The 21,822-nt window shown below is 45.7% G+C and overlaps 1 protein-coding gene and 1 long non-coding RNA gene across 3 annotated transcripts in view; one reads left to right on the top strand and one right to left on the bottom strand.

Annotated features, from left to right (window-relative positions):
• Positions 1–21,822, top strand: part of LOC135101335 (filaggrin-like) — a 71,170-nt gene that overhangs the window by 17,476 nt on the left and 31,872 nt on the right. For both annotated transcript variants that reach the window (XM_064005182.1, XM_064005189.1), the window contains exon 2: positions 6,857–6,889. The gene's annotated coding sequence lies outside the window, so the exon portion shown is untranslated. The remainder of the gene's footprint in view (positions 1–6,856; positions 6,890–21,822) is intronic.
• On the bottom strand, positions 6,903–9,379 carry LOC135101339 (uncharacterized). The gene is made up of 3 exons (XR_010269223.1): positions 9,144–9,379; positions 8,397–8,539; positions 6,903–8,307 (listed from the first exon to the last, which is right to left on the bottom strand). It is a non-coding gene; the product is annotated as an uncharacterized LOC135101339 (long non-coding RNA).

Here is a 21,822-nt window from a genome sequence, read left to right as displayed (position 1 = left end):
AGGACTAATAGGAAGTAATGCATAGTTGGGCTTCGGTATGTGAAGGGTAAGGAATTAATTAAGCGGAGGGAGGTGAGAGGAGGGAGTTTTCATGTTGCATTTCAGAGGGATGTTAAGGGTTCTAAATTCTTACGGAGGCCTTCAAATCGCGGGTTTATCCTTCTCTCTTGGCATAGATTGCATTCTTTTCCATTCCCATCCTTCTTTTCGATGCAATTTTGAAGTTCTTTGTATCTAAATGTGCCTTAGTTTCACCCTCAAGTCTCGTGTTCCTTTTCCTCCCTTAAGTCCTTTACTGTACTTCTCTTTTTTCCCCCTCTCTCCTTTCCATTCCCTTCTATATAATAAAGCCTCCACCTCTTATTGGCTATTTAAGTCCTTATGGGCTCTAGTGCACTTAAGATTCGGATACAAATATTTGGTTCTCTTCCTCTAATTTATTTTTATTTTTTCCCCTTTTCCCCCCTTCCCCTCTCCATCCCTAGTAGTATCACTTCCACCCACTCCCTCTCCCTCTCCCAAACAGTCTCCCTCCCTCCTCTGACGGTCACTGGGACGGAAACGAACGATTTTAGTCACCAGAACCATGTGTCTCTCATGCTTTGTTTGACTTGTGTGTGTGTGTGTGTGTGTGTGTGTGTGTGTGTGTGTGTGTGTTCCTAGGCGCGTGACTACAAAGGTGGCCGCGGAACACCCGATCCACATAGGGTTTCTTTCCCTTCTCCCCTGAAGCACCTGCCGCCGTCGAGGACTCAAGGAGGGAGAGGAGAAAAGACTCACTCATACACACACACACAAACAACGTGATGCCAAAGGGGAAGCCTCGTCTCGTCACGTCTCGTTTCTGTGTATATATGTGTCTTAGTTTTTTTGTCTTCAAATCTCGTTTTTCCTCTTACTTTTTTCTCGTTTCTTGTGAGTCTTTACACGCTTCCCTCCTTTCTGACACTGTGTAGGATTTACTGTTGCCTCATCTTATTGACTGGCTACACTGTGTTGTATTCCCTTCCGGTTGTTTGTTAACTCATTCCCTCTTGAAGCGCCTCTCTCTTCCTTGACACTCTAGTTTACTGGAGCCGAATCTGATTGGCTGATTATGTTGTGTGCTGTTTTTCCTTCCCTCCTTCTTTGCCTCTACTTCCTTTCTTTTATATATTTCACTTCTTCCCTTCCTCTTTCTTTCATATCTACTTTACTAGCTTTCTTCATTCTTTCCTTCCTTCCTTCTTTCCTTTCATTCAATCGTCTCTCTTTTTTCTTCCTTTTCTTTTCATTCTTAAAACCGTATTCTCAAGTTTCGTCATCATGCCTTGACTTTATGCAGGCTCTAGAGGAATGCACTGGGGTTTTCAAGGATATTTTAATGGTTCTACCCGTAGTTTCACATTCATTATGCACCATTAAAGTGGAGAGCATTCGTGAGAACCTAACTATTTATTTCAGTGGGATTTGGGAATGAAACTAATGAGATTGTGAAGCATTTAAAGAATACAAGCCTCTCTCTCTCTCTCTCTCTCTCTCTCTCTCTCTCTCTCTCTCTCTCTCTCTCTCTCTCTCTCTCTCTCTCTCTCTCTCTCTCTCTCTCTATATATATATATATATATATATATATATATATATATATATATATATATATATATATATATATATATATATATATATATATATATATATATATATATATATATATATATATATATATATATATATATATATATATATATATATATATATATATATATATATATATATATATATATATATTTCCCCTCCTTCATCCTGTTTTTCCCTTTCTCCCTCTTGTGTCCTTTCCTCCCTCAGTCTCTTCCTGCCTCCCCTCCTGTTTCTTTTTCTTCCCTTCTTCCTGTGTTTCTCTTTTCTTCCTTCTCTATTCATCCCTTCCTCCCTCCTCTGTATATATTTTCCATTTTCCTCCATTATTCTTCCTTTCGTCTCTCCTCTGTCCTTCTCTTCCTCCTTCCTCATTTTTTTCTTTCCCTCTTTGTTTCCCTTCCTTCTTCCTTTGTCCTTCTCTTCCTCCTTTTCACTTCCTTCTGGATTTCTCTTCGTCTTTCATCACTGATACGCTTCCTCTATCCTCCTCTTCACTTCCCTCTGTGTTAACCTCCTTTCATCCTCTATCCCTTTCTCGCCTCTTCGTCACGCTTCCTCAAAACTTCTCACTAACACGTACAAATATAACTAGACTAGACTTTACTTTACATTAAACTCCCCTTCTCACGTGAGCCAGCTCCTCCTGAAGTTAACACGAAATAACCCCGGCAGTTTATTCTCGCACACAACGGACCGTGACGCCCCCATGGCCCCGCCCAGCTTTCCCCCAGACCTCCCCCGGCCCTCCCAAAGTCCAAGTCCCCGCAGGCAAGGTAGAAGAAAATCACTCCCTCTGACTTATGTTCGTCGATAGAAATGAAATTATAGTGGGTGGGATGCAGCATGACGAAGCGAAAGCAAACACTCCCAGAGGCTGTGTCACTAAGCCTTGTTTAATTGTACAAGCAAAATGAGTCCCTTTACACCGCGCCGGGGGTGGAGTGGACAGGAGGACTGGGAGTAGGAGGGACGGGAGGGTGGACAGACAGCGTTCTCCTCCTCCTCCTCCTCCTATTCCTTCTCTTCCTTTTCCACCAGCTGGCCTCATTATAATACTCGCAGGAAATGGAAAACAACACCATCTGGAGTGTGGCGAGAGCGGTGTGGCCGAGGAAGAGTGAAGGAGTGAATGAACACCAGCGGGCAGGGCGTGTGACGGTGTGGCGGTGTGACAGGCGACCAGAGTATTACTTAGGGATTTGCGTCTCTCTCTCTCTCTCTCTCTCTCTCTCTCTCTCTCTCTCTCTCTCTCTCTCTCTCTCTCTCTCTCTCTCTCTCATAAAGGTGTTTACAAGGCAAGGCCACGTACATGTACCCAGTTTTTTGCCTTTCGGCGCCTTATGACTGTTGTTACGACGCCAAAGACCTGTCAGTTACTCTCTCTCTCTCTCTCTCTCTCTCTCTCTCTCTCTCTCTCTCTCTCTCTCTCTCTCTCTCTCTCTCTCTCTCTCTCTCTCTCTCTCTCTCTCTCCAGTGTAGTCCATAATTTAGCATTTCCCCTCCTCATTCTCATTCCTTGCCTCGTGACACACATTACACCTGAGGCCTCCACATTGCACACCTGCCGTTACCTGTATACCGTGACACTCCTCATCATGTGACAGTTTTACCTTCGCCCCCGTTCACGAGACTCACGGGCTGGCGATGGCGGCGGTGGTGGTGGCAGTGGTGGTAGTGGTAGTGGTGGTGGTGGTGGGGTCTGTACTTCCTGCCAGTCTCTACTTCACGGGACTAGATTATAACGCGTCATTCACCATGTAGTAATGAATAATAAGTGTTGTTGTCTCGGTGGCGAAAGATCCGATAGACTAATACGACACACGGCTTTGACTCCTAGCGGCTGCATACGGTGTGACTTTCCCAGCGGTACAAGTCTGCGCTAAGTGTGGTGGGGATGGCGGTGGAGGGGCAGGAGGAGGAAATGATGCAACAGAAATACGTGCATAGTGTAGAGCAAGGCCTTGATGTACAGCACGTATATATGGTCTGAAGGTACATATATCGCAAAACGATGTACAATAGTGTATTTTTGGGGTATAAAGGGTAGATAGAGATGGGTTAAAGGCAGGTATGTTTTATTAGGAAAGTGCCGTGTGTAGACCTGACGGCTTGTTACAGCTTCACTTCCGTTCTTGCGTAGAAAAATGCACCGCTAATTTTACTATGAAAAAAAAATACAATAGCAAACCATATATATAACCAAGTAAAAAGCAAATAATCAAATCACGTCAATAAATTACGAAAAAAAAATATTAATCGTATTCATTACCTACGTTGAGTGACAGGTGAGTCTCAGATGAGTCTGGGAACCCTGTATGAGTCGTAACGGGAAGGAAATTGAACGGAGAAGTTGTTTAAGTATCACTCCCTTCATTAAACCGCGTCAGAAGCATTGCATCAGTGTGGCGCCCTGGGCAGGTATCTCAGGACTCATTAGCGGCTTGGGCTTCACTACCTGCTGCGAGAGAGAGAGATACTGATATACGAGTACACTTCATTGCACTTAGATAGATAGATTAATTTAGTACAAACTCCCATAACATACAAAAGAAAAAATAACAGATGAAAATAACAAATGCACTTTATAAATTTGATGCTTTAGCTAGTAAATAACGATAAAGAAAATAACTCAAAGCAATAATTATTCAAAACTTTACGAAAACCAAAACAAACAGTACAAAAACAATACATTAATTACAATACGAGTACAGGGGAGGAATAATTAACAGCCTTCTTTTCTTCCTATTAATCTTCCCTCCCTCTCTCTCTGGCATAAAAAAAAAGCGAACAAAATAAAGAAAAGATAACACCTTCCTATTGCTCTTCCCTCCCTCAATCCCTTTATCTCTTTCTCAGTTGCATCACTCCTCCCTTGACTGATCATCTCGTTTCTCCGTTTTCCCTGATCGATCATAAAAAAAAAAGACAGCTGGCGGTGAAAATATGATTATAGGGTAAGGAGCTGCGTCTCCCTTTCGCTGGTCAGTGAGATCCGTGCTTGGGGCTCAATAAAAGGACACCGGAGAGATGAACCAGAAGAGAGTGGGAAAAAGCGAAGCAATTAATTCAAAATGCTGACTTTCTTTTGTGGGTGAAGTAAGAGTTTTGTGGATGCCATCTGGTGGACGCCTGGCCTGATTGTGTGTGTGTGTGTGTGTGTGTGGGTGTGGGTGGGTGGGTAAGTGGGTAGGTGCATGTGTGGGAATGTTAGTTAAAGATTGGTACTCTCTCTCTCTCTCTCTCTCTCTCTCTCTCTCTCTCTCTCTCTCTCTCTCTCTCTCTCTCTCTCTCTCTCTCTCTCTCTCTCTCTCTCTCTCTCTCTCTCTCTCTCTCTCTCTCTCTCTCTCTCTCTCTCTCTCTCATCTACACACACACACACACACACACACACACACACACACACACACACACACACACACACACACACACACACACTCACGCGCACCTTCCCCATTCTCTTACCTCTGTCTCTCTCTCTACTTCCTTTCCTTTCCTTCCTTCCTTCCTCAATCACATCTTCAGGTCATTTCCCACTTAGCAGGCCACTTTGCGGTCAAGTAACTCATTTATTCAGGTAAGTTCAACCTCCTAGGTTATTCCCTTCCCCGCCGCCACCCTCGTGCCTGCCGCGGCGTGGTGGCTCATACGTTCTACACGCCGTCACTTAGGATCTTGTGGTCACTCGTAGATCACTGCCTCTCACGAAAGGTACTCCTGTGTTACGCGTTTAGCCTCTGTCATTGAAAGGCCACGTTGGGATTGTGTGGAAATGGGAGTACTGTTTGGACTGAAGGAATTAAATAATAGATATTAGAGTGACCGTCTGGAAAGGCTAAAAGAGAAGGGAAGACACTGCTGAAGCGAAGAGAAGGAAAGTTGAATAAGGACTAGATCGGAGATGAGAGTCAAATAGATGGCAGGGAAATAAAAGTTTGGGAAGGAAGAAGGAATGTGGCGGATAAGGGGAAAATAAGGAAGAGATAGTTGAAAAGGACTAGATGAGAGTTAAGAAGCAAGTAAATGGTAGAGAATGAAAGGTGTTAGGAAGAAGGAATAGATTGCGTAAAGGGAAGACAAATAGAGCTTGGGTGACATAAGAACATAAAAATAAAAAAAAAATGCTGCAAAAAAGACGAGAAGATTAAGCTTTCCAAAACGATTACCTATGAAATAAGTGTAAATAAAGATCATATACTTAAGCACGCACTTTATACTCGTAAAGTACAACCATTACAGCCTTCCTCTTGACAATTACGGAACACTAAAAAGTTACAAGTAAGCGCATCTTTTTAAAAGCCCCCCTCATTTAAGTACAGTTGCTCAGAGGAATGATTTCATACTCTACTAAATATTCCATATAAAGGAGCAGTATCAGACAACTGTAAAAGTACAAAACCTTCACTTATCACACCCCCCAGTTCTTCTTGGCCTTTGTGGAGCTCTTAATATAAAGAAAGTACTTCATTATCCCTTATAGTGATCCCCTGTTTGATGTGTAGTTGTTAAATTCACTTAGGTCTATGGCATCATTACACGTCCTGCTATCACATTTCCAGTATTTCTTGATATGTGAGGAGCTCTCGATATAAACCAGTACATTAGTCAGTATATTAACCCCGTATATTAGCCAGTGGCCATGAAACTCCCTCAGCTTTATAACACCACTACTTTGAGCAACTGTACCTGAATGCATAAACGTCGAGGTGCGTGCGTGCTCTTGTAGTACATTTCCGTGTGCACTCTTTTACTCATACAAGTAATTACAGCGCCCATTACTCCTATTTATATTCCGCTGTGGGGGGACTGCGCTGCTTAATTCTTTTCCTGAGGGGACTGACTGCGCTGTCGGTGTTCCACTTGTCACTAATGAGGTTGTTTCTTTGACTAATCATTTCCTGGGCTTCGGAGATTCCAAGGTGGGGCAGGAGGCAGAAGCGATAGAGCTTCACGTCATCCCGCCGCTAACTGTCATCTCCCGCCCTCCTGAGAATCCCCAGAGAAGGATGTTCCCGTTACCTCTCCCTGTCTCTCAGTCTCTCTCTCTCTCTCTCTCTCTCTCTCTCTCTCTCTCTCTCTCTCTCTCTCTCTCTCTCTCTCTCTCTCTCTCGCTCTAAGCCTAGTATATGTTAACTGAATGCTAAATAGATATTGTGATTTAAAATGTCAATTGATTTATTTATTTATGTATGTGTGAACGTTGATATATCTTGGCACCGTTATAGCATTTTTGTTTTCTCTTCAGATCGAAAGGAGCTAACGGTTGGTGCTGCCGAAGGTATGTAGAAGACTTCATTGTATTATACTAATCCCTAGATATTTAAGAGGTAGAAAAGAAAGACGCATTCTTAGTTTTATATTAAGTAGATGAACGCAGAGGAATTTAATAACCAAGTGATTACACTTACATATATTTTAAAACTGTTACATAAATAGGTAGTGCTAGGAAGGGACAAGGGGAAAGAGGAGTGAGGAGGGTGCATACTATAACATAAGACATAAGTAAATTCTTAATAATAAATTAAAATAATAATAATAATAGTAATAATAGTAATAATAATAGATGAAAACAAAGCACTTCATTAAACTTACTTGTATTTATTACTGTTACATAGGTAGATGAGTGAAGAGGGTGCATACAATAACACAAGACACAAGCATACATAACAACATGATGGACTTGATATGCAGTGCTCTCCTTTAAAGCTCCCCGTGCATGGCAGTACCTCTGTATCATTCCTATCTTTTCCTCGTTCAACTTTCATGTTACGTAATGGACTCGGTATTCAGTCCAACACCTTAATGCTGCCTCTGAGTGTACGCCTTGCACCTGTTTGTACCTCCACCTCGCAGCGCCGGGTCAGGAATATAGAGTTACCACAGACATTACATATGTAGTTGTGACACCAGTGACGCCACGCACCTCACCTGCTCCTTACCTAAGACTAATATGCCCATTCCTCCCTCTTACCTGAGACAGACACTCTTGCTTACTACAACTGCACGACCTCCATGCCTGTTCCTCGTTCCTCCTTCTTACCTGAGAGAAACACAATCACCCCTCCCTCTTACCTGAGACAAACACATTCACTCCTAATGCCTACTTGAGGCAAACACACGACCACCGCGCGACCTCTACATCTGTTCCTTATTACTCTTACTACCTGAGATAAACACAATTATGCCTTCCAAAACTACACCGATCCCACTCCTACTTAGCACCTTTTACCACAATAAAAAATCTACTCCCTTCGGTACTACACCTTCCCCTCGCCCATTCTTCCCTGCCCCCGTCATTTCCACCATCACACAAACACACCTACGCCTTCCCACTCCCACAACTACGACCACCACCCCTCCCTGTCCCCCCAACACCTGCCGCCGCCAACCACCGCGCCTCCACCACAAATAAGAGGCACTTTGCGCACGATTCGTTCACCGCCACATTCCCGTCGCCGCCTGATTGCGTCGACCCGGGTCATCACCACAGAATTTTAGCTCCACGCACTCCATTCACTCCGTCAGGCAGCCACACACGCGTTCGGCCTCCCATTTGGCGTCTCAGTGGGTCGCGCTCACGCTGCTGACTGTGCGGGCGTTGCATGAAGCACATCAGTTGTTTAAGGAGGAGGAGATGGACTCGGCACGGCAGCGAAGCGTGTAATTTGACCTTTACCGTTTCGTCACCGATTTAACCTGGTGATAAAATAATGCTGCAACACTGCCTAAAAACTGTCTCCCTCCTCTTCCTCCTCCTCCTCCTCTTCCTCCTCGCCGCGCCTCACCTGTCGGCTTTCGTTGATGTGACGGCGGCTCCAGTTGTCGTCCAATCACTGGGAATGTTCGGCATCTGATCAGTTAGGTTTCGCTGCGTCATGCCTCGTCTCGGGCATGTCGGCGGCTGTGGTAGTGTTGTTGGTGCTAGTGGCTAAAAATTAAACCGAGATTGAATATTCAGTCATCGCATTCTCGAGCGTGGGCCTCCATTAGGCTGATTATATCATTATTGGTAGTGGAAGTAAATGTAGCAATGCTGGCAATGGTGATGGTGGTGGTGGTGGTAAAAGCAGCAGACACTAGTTATGAAATTTAATACGAGGAAATGATAAGTTATAATAAGAAGACCATAAATAGAGAAACATCAATAAAATGAAAGTATAAGAAGCGATAAGTAGACAAACAGGCTGAGACAAACAAACAAAAACAGACAGGCAGACAGATAGACAGACATGCAAAGACAGACACACATTTTCATATAAAAAAAATGTATGATAAAAGTATTACAGACAAACAGACACACACAGACGGAGACAAACAAACAATCTTAAATACACAAACAAACACAGATAGACAATTAGACAAACACAAAAACAAACAGACACGCACACCATGCACCCACAAACATACAGATGACACAAACAGACAGAGAGACAGGCAGACAATCATACAGACACACAAAGACAAACAAGCACACATCTCTAAAAATGAAAACACACAGACACATAAACACAGAGGTACTTCAGCCCACAAACCTGGCACAAGTAGCAGTAGAGGTTGGCAGGAGACGTGAAGCAGGTGAAGATAGCGTCGTGGAGTCCCTGGCAAGAGAAGGAGAGCTCCGATCGGTCACTTGTAGCTAATGGAGCGCGGATGAGTGAACTTTTTCCGCTCTGGTAACACTGTGAGGAGGGTGGTGGTCGTGGTGGTGGTGGTGGTGTTGGTGGATGTGGCTACTGACGGAAGTAAATGAAAGGCCTCTATTTTTGTAAAGTGGGGTGGAAGAGAGAGAGAGAGAGAGAGAGAGAGAGAGAGAGAGAGAGAGAGAGAGAGAGAGAGAGAGAGATTGTGGCGGGAGAAACAGACAGATAGACGAATAGAAAACAAAGCAATAATAACTACTACTACTATCACCACCACCACTACCACCACTACCACCACCACCACCACCACACGTACTACAAGCCTTATTTCTCGTAGCGTGGGGACCAGGTGGCCAGATGGCGCTGGTGAGGAACTGTATTATTTCTCCTATGTAATTTTGTCGGCACACGAAGACCTGCAGGTTAAGGGAGCGAAAGTACAGCTGACCCAAAACTGGCGAGCTCTCTTATGGGATTGGAATGCTGAGAGAGAGAGAGAGAGAGAGAGAGAGAGAGAGAGAGAGAGAGAGAGAGAGAGAGAGAGAGAGAGAGAGAGAGAGAGAGAGAGAGAGAGAGAGAGAGAGAGAGAGTCTGGGTTAGTGCAGAATCACATAGGAAACGCCTAATAATTTGCTTCCCTGCATGTGTGTGTGTGTGTGTGTGTGTGTGTGTGTGTGTGTGTGTGTGTGTGTGTGTGTGTGTGTGTGTGTGTGTGTGTGTGTGTGTGTGTGTGTGTGTGAGCGCACGCGCGCTTGTGCGTGCGTATATACATTCACACGCATGCCCTCATTTGCACATGACCCTGAGAGCGTGCACTTATCTTTTTAATTAATGTGTTTGTGTGCGTGCGTGTGCGCGAGTGCGTGTGCAAGTGCGTGTATGTGTGTATATGTGTGTGTACATGAGTTTCTGAAAGCATCACCGTGTGCACTGACCAAAGGCAGGAGTCGTTAATTACACGAAGCATCACGTTCGCAAGTCGAGGTAATGATGCGTGAGTCCCACATACGTGCTCCAGACAACACGTGCGCAGAACAACAACACTGGGAACATGAAGTGCTCTCCGGGCCGCCCTTACCACGCAGCACCGCCACTCGCAGCCCCCCGCCAGCCTTTGTGGAGCGCAGGGGCGTCGCCGGAGCCAGCTATGATCCCTTTAATTAGCCTTGACTGGCACAACCCACCGTGAAATTCATGCACCAGGAATGTTCTCACTTACGTAAAGGGAGAAGTTGTTACCGGACGCCGGGGAGGAAGAGGAGGAGGAGGGAGCAAAGCTAGGGAGAGAAGATACCGGAAACTGGAAAACAAGAAAGCATTTAAGACTGAAGAGGAGGAGGTTGAGATACTGAAAAAAGAATGAAGAGGAAGAAGAGGAAGAGAAGAAGACGGAGGAAGTACTGGGAGCTTGAGAAGGTGAGAAATTGAGAAAACCTTTAGTCTTATCCTCGCATTGAGAAGCTACCGTGGTGATTCGATTCGACGGGAGCATCTGACACACTCTTGCCTCCGGTAATGAATGTAGACAGCCTGGGAATGCTACACGCACGCACACACACACACACACACACACACACACACACACACACACACACACACACACACACACACACACACACACACAGAAGGTGCCTCAGGACTCTTCTATGTCACTCTCAACCATGTGTTTTGTAATGCAGTGTCTTATTCCTTTAATCTTCTGCTCCTCCTCGCTCCAGCTGCCTTTGTACCGGTACTTATACATATTGCCAGTCTTATATCATCGTCACGTGACCTTCTAGCGGTACCATAAGGCAGTCAATCTTGTGTTACTTTGAGCAATGGGTTGAGTATTAGTGAGGTGTCTAGTTTACAAGGTGACGTGGATAGATGGTGCTGGTCAGGCCTGTGTGTGTGTGTGTGTGTGTGTGTGTGTGTGTGTGTGTGTCTTTCCCAGCTTGTGTTAAGAGCATTCACAGTCTTGTTAAGTGGCAGAGCAATTACTAGACGGTAATTATTCAGTAACCACAAAGTGCCCTTCATTACTGCTACCTCTTAAATCATCTTTTTCTTTCTTATTTTATTTTCATGTGCGTGCATTTTAACAACGAACTCTGACCCGGAATTATTACCGTGTTGGAAGTTCCTGTGTAGCTGAGTGGCGTGTACACATCTTCTTTCTCACATGATTAAGGAAACTAGCTGTGGAAATGAGAGCATCAGATTGACCCTTTTCATTCCCAGATACTATTCATCTAATACAACTTTTTTTAGACATTTTTTATACTACAGTCTTCTGAATATTTTTCTACCCTAAAAAAAAAAAATAATAATAATTTCTCATTTTCTCAGCTTTGCGTGTGTGAGTCCACGCAAACGGTTTTTTTTTAGAACGCTCTGATTTCCGAGTCATTACGGAGCTTTAAGCGAAGATTAGACTAATTTGTGGATGGGAATGATAAGTGGGAATAAGAGCGTATCTCTAGAGGGACTGCCACGTGTAGGGCTGATGGATTCCTGCGATTCTCCTTATTTCATCATGTTCTCACGTTAAAGACGAGCTTAGTAATGATAAGGATGCCGTCGGGGGATTCCTTGGTGCCTCCCTCCACCCAGTGACTCTTGACATCCATGGCGGCCAGACGCTCGACAAAAGAAGGCGAGGGAGGTGGCAATACAACTCTCCATCATTTATTGTGCCTTGATTACACCTGCCTTTTGTTGGTGTTGTCATTGCGGGTTTTCAGCGATGAAGTAGAAAGCCGTGGGAGGGCGGACGTGGTGAGGCTGGCAACTCCTTCCTCGCTTTGTCTCGGCGGCAACACAATGGCAGGTCACGTGTGGCGCGGCCCTCATCGCGACGCGGCTTCTTTCCCTCACTCAGCCGGAAACTTTGATTCATCAAAAGAGGGCTCCGAGGGCGCCCGATGACCCGTGGTGCTGCGGTGGGCACGTGAGGGAGGGTGGATCATTTTGTGTCAGCGTTGATGTCTCCCAGATGCCCACACCCTGCACCTCCCCCGCCTCCTCTCGTGTCTCGCTCCGGGGTGTTGGCGATGAGGTCTGTGCGCATCTCTCTCATTATGACGACTTCCTTCGTGCTTCCCGCTTGTGAAATCACTTCAATCACTTTTTATGAAAGAGAGAGAGAGAGAGAGAGAGAGAGAGAGAGAGAGAGAGAGAGAGAGAGAGAGAGAGAGACGTACTATTCCCCCAGACTTGTTGACTAAGACACGCTTTCCAGGTGCTAAATTATCGGGTAAATAAGAAAGTAACTCGACCATTGACTTGTGCTATGGTTATTACTGCGAGGCGAGACTGATGTCATACCGTCATCCTGCGGCAAGGAATCTGAACTTTCACTTTATAAATAGGGAAACTTTCTCTTCCTTCCATCATAAAGGAGAATTATCCTCTGTGCATTCACAAGGGAAGAAGAGAGTAAGAGAAAACCCTCAAGAGAAAGCACAAGGGAAGACGAACCAAACGCAAAGAGTACCGGAAATAAATGAAGTAAAACAACCCGTAATAAAGTTAAGAGTTAAGCAAGAAACAAGCAAGCAAATACGAGAAGCCATGAGGAAAAGACAAACACAAATAAACGCGAGAATTGAGTGAAGTAAAAAAAAAAAAAACATTGATAAAAATAAGTGGTAAGCAAGAATAATAAACCACGCTCAAAAAAAAAAAGAAATAAATGAAGTAAAACAAAAACCATAATGAAAACAAGTGGTAAGCAAGAAAAAAGACGAATTAAGCACAGATTAACACCAGAAAATAAGTGAAAGGAAAGAAAACACCAATAAAGATAAGTGGTAAGCAAGAAGCAAGCAGGTAGACACGAGCATTGCAGTGAGTCGTGGCACAGAGGTCGATGAAGAGCAAGACCAAACTGTGCAAAGGTCAGGACGCATCGCTGAGCCTCAATACGTGCTGGAGAAATCGTGGATGGCACACAGAGACGAGTAGCAGGAACGGGCGACGGGAAAAATTGATACTAGGTGGCTTTATTTATCTTTATTGCATACTACTGGACAGGTGGAGAGCAGGACGTGATAGAGGAAGGAAGGAAGGATGATATATATGGCTGGGTATATCAGAGAGATCAGTAACTTGTACTAATATTTCATTCGCAGTTTTCTTTACTTTTGTTATACACTACTGGACAGATTAAGACGTGAGAAAAAAGGATAAAAGACGATAGAGATGGCTGACTACATGAGTGAGAGAGGCAAGTAGTTTTAACATTACAGGCCTAGTCTTGGCTCTCCAGCATCACTTTTTTTTTTATTGCCAGAGAAAATGACTACCCACTCTAATGAAGGAATGGAAAGGTGAAGTTAGCGAGAGTCTCATGTTGACGGTAATTTCACTTTTATATTGCACTTCCAGCATAACTCGATGTGCGAACGTTCCACACATTGTACGTACTTCCTTTGTTATGATGTGATGCAGTCACGGCCATGCGCGTGAGGACTCAGAAAAGAGGAGGAAAGCGTTTCTTACACATTATTAACAACATAACTGCCGGCAAAAATTTTTAAAAGAAAGTGTTCCTACGTTTCTCCTTTCCCGTGCTAACTTCTAGCACTGTAAGGCATCTTGTTTTCCTGCCAAGAGCCATGAGAAGAAAGCTCCCACCTGGAACGTGAAGGAAAGAGTATAGAAAGTAAGGGAAAAGAATATAAGTAGTTTATCACCTTGTGGAACCTCGAAGAGAAAAAGAGGCAGTTTACAACCTAGAATTCTTGCTGGGAAAATGAGCTAATATTGTAGTTTTACTTAAAGTGAAGTTAACGTGAATGAGAGGTAAAGAAAGTAAGATAAGATAATAAGAATTTAAATTATCACCTTGGCGAACTACCAGGTGGGGAAGGACTTAAAAATCATGCGAGTGGGAGAAATAAAGAAAAGAAATGAAGAAAATATAAGTGGATTATCACCCTGGGCAGTCCCAAAGGAGAAAAGAAAACAGTTTGCAGCTTAGAAGTCAAACTGGAAAATAGACAAATATTATAGTTTTACTTGGGGTGAGACTGACGGACGAGGGACATGAGAGAAAAATGTAAATGGATTTATCACCTCGAGGAGTCTCGAAGGAAAAAAAAGAGAACAGTTTGCAGCTTAAAAATCGCGCTGGAAAACGGGGAAATATCACAGTTTTCCCTTGACAAGTCCCCCGTAGGACACAACACAATAGGCCTCATTAGTGGACATGTGCTTTCCACCAACTGACGGAGTTCATGGACGTGGGAGTAATAAGTAAAGAAACCCGTACCTGGAGGCAGTGAGGTATAAGCAGAATGGTCGAAACAGCTTTTCTAGACGTCACTTTTCACCAGTTAGTTGTGAGACAGCCAGCAGGTGAAAACATTACTCGTACCTGAGCGTGGAAAAGTTTTACCTGACGTGGCCGCGGGCTGTGCTTCAGGCCTCCTCCCTCGGTCTTCCACGTGGATCAGGAGGCAGGAAAGGATGATGCTTCCACTAGCGCTGATACACACTGATGTCTTACCTGCACTTGTTTAAGGTTGAGAACAGTGAGTGTGTGACAGCTACTTGCATCTCTTTCGGCACTTTCACGCCTGTCAAGCTTTCCTTTCACAGCAAAAAAAAAAAAAATAATAATAATAATTAATTAAAAGACGAGAACCAAAAGACTCGAAGTAAGGAAGAGAAAGGGAGATACTGTTGGAAAGACAATACCTCCTGATTAGACAGAAGTATAGAAGTCCCCCTCTCTTGCAAACTGTCGCCCTTGGGCCTGCATTAGGTCAGTAGCCTCACAGTGGGACGCAAAACTCACTGTGTCATCCCATGAAGTGACACATGTACGCGCTAGTACCTTCACCCTTCACTCGCTTCCCTCAGGCTGTCATCTATCGAGCAGCCATGTAAGGAGGGGTGAATAATGAGTGTGGCTGTCAAGTGTCCCTGTTTGGCCCGACACGGCATTAAACTGAGCCCCCGCGGATTTGTAACTGTGGAGGCAATTGCTAGTACATCATGTAAGCATCTCTGAGAAAGTCACTCTGAAGATAATCGCTTCCGTGTTTCTTGAGTAAAAAGAAGTTAGCACGTAGTGTCTTGATGAGTGTATGCACCACTTAAAAGCAGCACCAGGGTGATGGCAGGGAGGGGGAGGCAGGGGCGGGCCGTGTGCCGGGAGGCCTCAAGCTGACGGCTGCCGGCAGGTCGGGGGCGAGGAGCTAGCGCGGGGTCACTACTTGTGGGGTCATTCCTGGCGCTCCCCAGGCCGACCGCCTTACTCGCCCAACTGTGACCTTTTTTTCTTACTGCCAAACATTCACTGCTGCGCGGCGCCGGGCTTCATGGAAGGCGATGCCAGCAGCAAATATATTTTCGGCCCAGCAAATGAGAAAAAGCTACAAAAGACTCAAGAGTCATCCGCCATACAGAGTACGTGAACCGTGCCCCTCACAGAATTCCATTAAGAAAAAAGAGTTACCGTAATTGTAGTAATATTCCATCACTTTGATAGGACAGTGTGTGCAGTAGATGAGCAGCACCTTGGCACGCCTCCCCGTGGCATCGCGCGCCCATAGTGACCGCCAGTGTACCGTCACGCGAGGCTCCTGCCCCTCGGTGCCTCGCGTCGCCCCCGAGAGTCCGCAGCGCAGGCAAAAACTCCAGCATCAGCATACCAGGCAGGACGGTGTTTGGGGTCAGTGGGTCGCGCCTCCCCCGCCGCCGCGGCGTAAGGGCTGCGTTGCCTCGTCTGTGCCACGACTCTGGACCTTCTGGACGCGCCGGCCGGCAGTAGCAGCGGGGAGAAGTCGTCCTTTGCCTCGCGCTTCGCCGCCTCGCCATCAAAAAGACTCGAATCCTCACGTATTTTTCTTTCTGCTCATAAATAAATTTTTGTTGTACCTTTTACAGAGACTAATGAGAGAAATCTCCACAGTCTTACTTTCCGTCCCGCAGAGTCCCAAAAACACAGATGGCCATGTGTTGATGGTTATTGTTCAAGGCCCTCACACCTTGATGCACCGTGCCACCGCCGCTATTCTCTTGGAAGTAAAATTTTTAACTCAAAAATTTATTTTCAGTCGCATAATCTTAATTTTAATTTTCTCAAGATGAAATATAGACTCAGGAATCGAGGTATTTCGGTTGGAGGATGCATATCGGTCAGGGCAGCAAGAGACAAGGGTTATCCTTCCGCTTACCGGCGTTTCCTCTGCTCCCTATTCCACGCAAGACTGGTCATCACTCATCGAGCACCAGCTATGTATAGCCAAGCATTCCCTCCGGGTGTCGCGGCTCAGTTCTGCACCACGAAGCGCGTCGTCTGCTTCCCGTGATGGAAGGAAGAGAGCAATTTATAAATCGGACTTACGCAATTGAAGAAAATGGATGGGAAAGACAACCGTGTCGCGTCCTTTAAAGAGAAGAGAAAAAAAATCGTCAAGAGAAAGGGTAGTGGAGGAGGCAAAGACCTCATATCTCAGACACGTGTGGTAATTTCACCCTAATGCCCTTCGGTGGGAGCTCTCTGCGGCATGCTGCGGGGAGAACCTAGCGCGCCATGTGACGGAATGCCGGGGTCGCGCACCGCGGCGGGGTCATGGTATTCACATGTAAATATTTATCAAGACCCTGAGTGCAGCATCAGCAATCGTGTATTCAGGTCAAGTCCTCACATAAAATCTTCCTCGCTTCGGGGCTTCGTGTCTGATGACGAGGAGGAGGAAGGCTGCCAGCGCCTGTCGTGCCAAAGCGGCCCATTACCTCAGACGACACCCCGCGTGCCCGCCCCGCCTCCCGCCGGCCTGGCAGCCCTACCCCGTGTCCCCGCCCCGGGGCCTTCTCGGGATAGCGGTCCACCCTCGAATAGGGGAGCAGTGATCCGGACCAGGGAATGTACTCATCACTTCAGCAACTTTTTTTTCCTTTAAGTAATCGCTGGACCATAGAGGAATTAAGGAGGAAATATAACAGATTCGTAAACTAAGGTTTTTTTAGAGCAGCTAATGACCGTTATTTCATTTCTTGTAAGCACATGCACCTCTACTATCATGACCTGACAGGCCAAGCTGGTACTGTGTCAGAAGGGTCGCCAGTTCCTCCACATGAGTAGTGGTGAGGCCGCTGCATAAAACAAGCTGACGGCGATGCGACATGTGTGTAACTTGACCACGTTTAACTGTTTATGACAAAATAAACCAAAGGGAGTGAGTGTTGCGGTTTTATGACAAAGAATAGATTTGATTTTATAACGTGTAAACTCGCGGCTGTAACAATTTCATGTGTGTACCCACGGCCGGACACTAACACACACACACACACACACACACACACACACACACACACACACACACACACACACCTACAGTAAATGATCCCTGCAGAATTTATGATGATGAAGTACAGTGTGTATAGTGGTGGCTGTGGTAGTGGCCGGTGTTGATTATAGCGATGACAATGGCACTATAACTGTCTGATGGTGGCGATGGTGATGACAAATGCCACTGACGGTGACTCTGGTGGAGCTGCAAGGTTACACAGTGGTGGTAGTTGCAATATAGGTGATGGTCAGTTGGTCTTTCAGTTGCCGTCATTGTTACTCTGTCCGCTGTAACCTCGAGGATGGACAAGAGACAGTGATGCTCCCTTTTTCTCTTCTCAATAGTATATAGTCATGGTTAGTAATCGAGTAATATACAACACTCACTTCCACTTTGTTTAGCGTTTTCTTTCAACCTTCAGTGTTATGAGCTGCTGGTAATCAATTCTTTCAGCTGCTGTCACTGTTACTCTACCCGCTGTACAGTGATGCTTCCCTTTTTCCTTTCAGTAGTACACGTATAGTCATGATTAGTAGTCGAGTAACACAATACTCATCCCAACTCATTCTTCACTCCTATGATTCGTAACAGATCAGAGGACTTTAGACTGAAAGAAACCCATAAACACAGAAAGAGTAAGTGCAGCAGGTTACTAAACTTATGGCCACGACCGTTCATATCCCTTGATCTCCACCTGCCTGCCTGGGATGAGGACGTGAAGTGACGGATGGTGAGAGAGAGAAATAGTCAGGTCAAGCTAGGATGGCGGAGGTGATGCTGTGCTGCGGGTGATGCTACTGCTGCTGTTGTTTGGTTCTGCAAATGATTGATGATGGTGGTGGTTTAGCGGTCCTTCGCCTCGTCGTAAATCACACGCGACCACACACACACACACACACACACACACACACACTCACATACAGAGCAGAAGACTTCGTCCCAGATTAGTGTCTGTTCATCATTGATAATAATAGTCTTGAGTAGGAGGCAATATACAGGCCACAATAAGTCTCTCTCTCTCTCTCTCTCTCTCTCTCTCTCTCTCTCTCTCTCTCTCTCTCTCTCTCTCTCTCTCTCTCTCTCTCTCTCTCTCTCTCTCTCTCTCTCTCTCTCTCTCTCTCTCTCTCTCTCTCTCTCTCTCTCTCTCTCTCGGCTTCGTCCAGTGAACTATACTAAAATTACCTTTACATTTTTATTTCTTCTTCCTTCTTCTTCCTGACCTGCTGCTCCCGTTGTTGCTGTGTGAGGTTATTAAAGCCTGGATGTTCTTGCTTTCTACTTTTTTTCTTTTACCAATCCTATGTGATGAAACCTACGTAGATTATTATTTTTCGATATAGGTTTGGGATATAAATTTGTCAATAAGCTGGTGCTACTACTACTACTACTACTACTACTATACTACCACCACTACGTACTACTACTGTCATGGAGGATTATCATTAAGGAGGTGAGGTCGCCGGACACCGCCTCGTACTCACTCACCCTTCCTTCCCCCAAAGGCGAGGTGAGGTGTATAAGGCAGGTAAGTTATGAATAATCAAGACGTGAGCTTCTTCCGCGTGTCAGTCTCGATTCCTCGCGGCCACACCACTGCCGGAGAAGTAACCTGATATGTAGATTACAGCAGCGATCGACAGCCATTAACACGTAAAGAAATCAGAGCTTGTTGTTTTAAGAGCTTTTAGTTTTTTTTTTTTTTTTTTTCATCAGGACTACAGAAATGATTAATCGGGTTCTCATAAACGTTTTTTTTTTTCTCTCTCTCTCTCTCTCCGGTTAGTGACGCAGTTCTTGTTTAACAGTCTATGAGTTATGAAAAGCACCTTAATAACTTCCGCTAGAGGTTAATGAAATGTAAGATTAGAATGCAATTTACTTTTGGGGAAAAAAAACTAGTTAGTTACTGCGAGGTCATAGGCACCAGTATCCTTAGTTTAGATGAAACAAAATTGGCAAAAATGGTGCGGCCACTTAGGACAGGACAGCGCATAAGTTGATTTAGAGACAAGATCACTAGGGACTTTATAGTGACTCTGGGTAGAAAGTTGAACATTCCTGTGTTTCATGGCGCCCGGTTCCGTCCCCATCCTTCACAACTTCCCATGGCCCAGAATGCCAGTCAGTCGGTACTCTTTCTGAACTCATATGAACTGGGAAGCGATTTCAAAGCAAGTCACTTCTTTTTCTTCCTCTCTCCCTCCCTCCTTTTTTTTTTTTTTCCACGTCTTTATAAGGAAATCTAATATGTGTTTTAACTTTCCCCCGTTATTGTTTTCTGTTCCTCACTTTGCTTTCTGGTGTTCTGGTCTCACTCCATACCTCCACTTGTCCCCCGAAGTTTCCAAGAAATCATCCTGTTGCTCTCTCTTTTCCCTCCTCTCATGCGCTTCCGTTCACCAGTTTTTACTTAGCAAGCTCTACACACACACACACACACACACACACACACACAACCGTTACCTTGTTATTGTCCTTCCCTTCTTCCAAGTACTTCAGTTCATGTACTACAACCCTGGTCTTGTTTTACCTTACAAGCAACTCAACACACGCACCAGGACCCTCCCCATTTATCACTCCCGTTTCACCTCTCCGGCGCATCTCCAACCTGCCGCGTTCCCTCACAAAGCTTTGTCTTGTCCACTCTCCTCTTCCTGTACCCCTCAGGATGACTTACTTCCCTCCTGCTTTGCTATCTCATCTCCCCTTCTACCTCGCAAGCAGACCCAACACTGCCGTCTCCCTGCCTCCCTTCCCCCTTGCCTCCCAACCTCCCTGCACTCCCCCTGCCCTTGCCAAAGCCCCCACCCCCCTCGGCTGCCTTGGAAAGAGACAGTAACGGGGAAAGGAAGGGTCGGATGCAATACAGAGGTGATAACTGACAGATACAGGTAGAGATGCTCATGTAGGCTAATGTATGCGTGTATGTGTCATTCTACCATGTTCCTGTGAAGCAGAAGTAGGTTATTTAGTGTAGTTTGTAAAGCAGGACCAGCAGGTAGGCAGGCAGACAGGCAGGCAGGCAGGCAAACAGGCAGGTGGGTGGGTGAGGTGTGCGCAGTTGCTCCGCCTGGTTCCCTCCCTCTCTCTCCCGGGTCCCGCTGCCTGCGTGGTGAAGCAACCCGTCCTTATGCTTGCCTGTTAGATTATAAATATTGTATTTAATATAATTATTCCGGAATAACTAAGATCTTATTTATTTTATACTAAAGGGGATGTGTCCATAAAAACGTGGTCTCGGGAGCAGCCATGAGGGGCGCGCCAGCCTCACACACACCCAGGACTTAGCGAGGCTGGCGATGCTTGAGTGTGTGAGTGTGCATGTGCTTGAGTGCATTGTGTTTCCCTCGCGGGTCATGTATACACTTAATGCAATCTGTCCGACGCTAATGATGTGTATTGTTATACTTATCTGCGGGAATCGATACGAATTAGTTTCTTTTTTTACTGTTAAACACGGTGCGTGGTGCAGCGAGGCGGTGGGGAAGGGATGGCAGGAGGGAGACGAGGGGACAAAGTCAACGTACAGCTTAATTTATAAATGGTACGGAACAACCAAGCAAGCATCCATTTCTCCGGGTTGAATGTATTAAAGTATACACCACGGAAAATAAGTCGATCGGCGGTGTGCGGTGAGAAGGGAGAGGAGGGAGGAGGTTGCCGCAGTGCACCGGAGGGAGAGAGGAAGCCTTCTAAAGCAGGTTCCTCTTCCCCATCCCATCCCCCGGCCTCCGAGTCCCGTCACTCGGCGCGGGCGGGGTTCGGTGCACAAGTAACCTCGCCTTATGCTCTGCTGTTGCGCCAGGTATATTGTAAATCTGTGATAGTTTCCTCCAAGAAGCACGAGAGCCCGTGAGAATACAAAAATAGCAAGCACGGTCCACCCTTGCCTCTCCCACGCCAGGGACTCGCGGGGGCGTGAGTGACGTGCAGTTGCCGACGCTCACCTGCCGCTCCATCCCTCTGCTTTTGACTGACGAGTGACATGTGAGCGGACTAGCTATGAATGGGATTAGCGGCGGTGTTTATAGTTGTCAGTATCCAGGTGGTGCGTATTTTGAGGCTTTTTTGAGGTGTTGTGGGGGTGTTGTCAAGGTCCGGGGAAAGTAGTGGTTGTGATGTGGTGCTTGTGTTTGTGTTTGCCTCACGACTTCCCTCTGACGCTGGTGCTCCTGACTGGCTGGTGCTTTGTTGTTATCGTTATTATCATTATCATTATCAGCGTGTATGACTCCACCGCAGCACAAAAGCCTCGCCGTATCATTATCACGTATCTGTTAACT

The sequence above is a fragment of the Scylla paramamosain genome, chromosome 6 (assembly GCF_035594125.1).
Source record: "Scylla paramamosain isolate STU-SP2022 chromosome 6, ASM3559412v1, whole genome shotgun sequence".
Classification (NCBI taxonomy): domain Eukaryota; kingdom Metazoa; phylum Arthropoda; class Malacostraca; order Decapoda; family Portunidae; genus Scylla; species Scylla paramamosain.
This window is presented reverse-complemented; position numbering and strand designations above follow the sequence as displayed.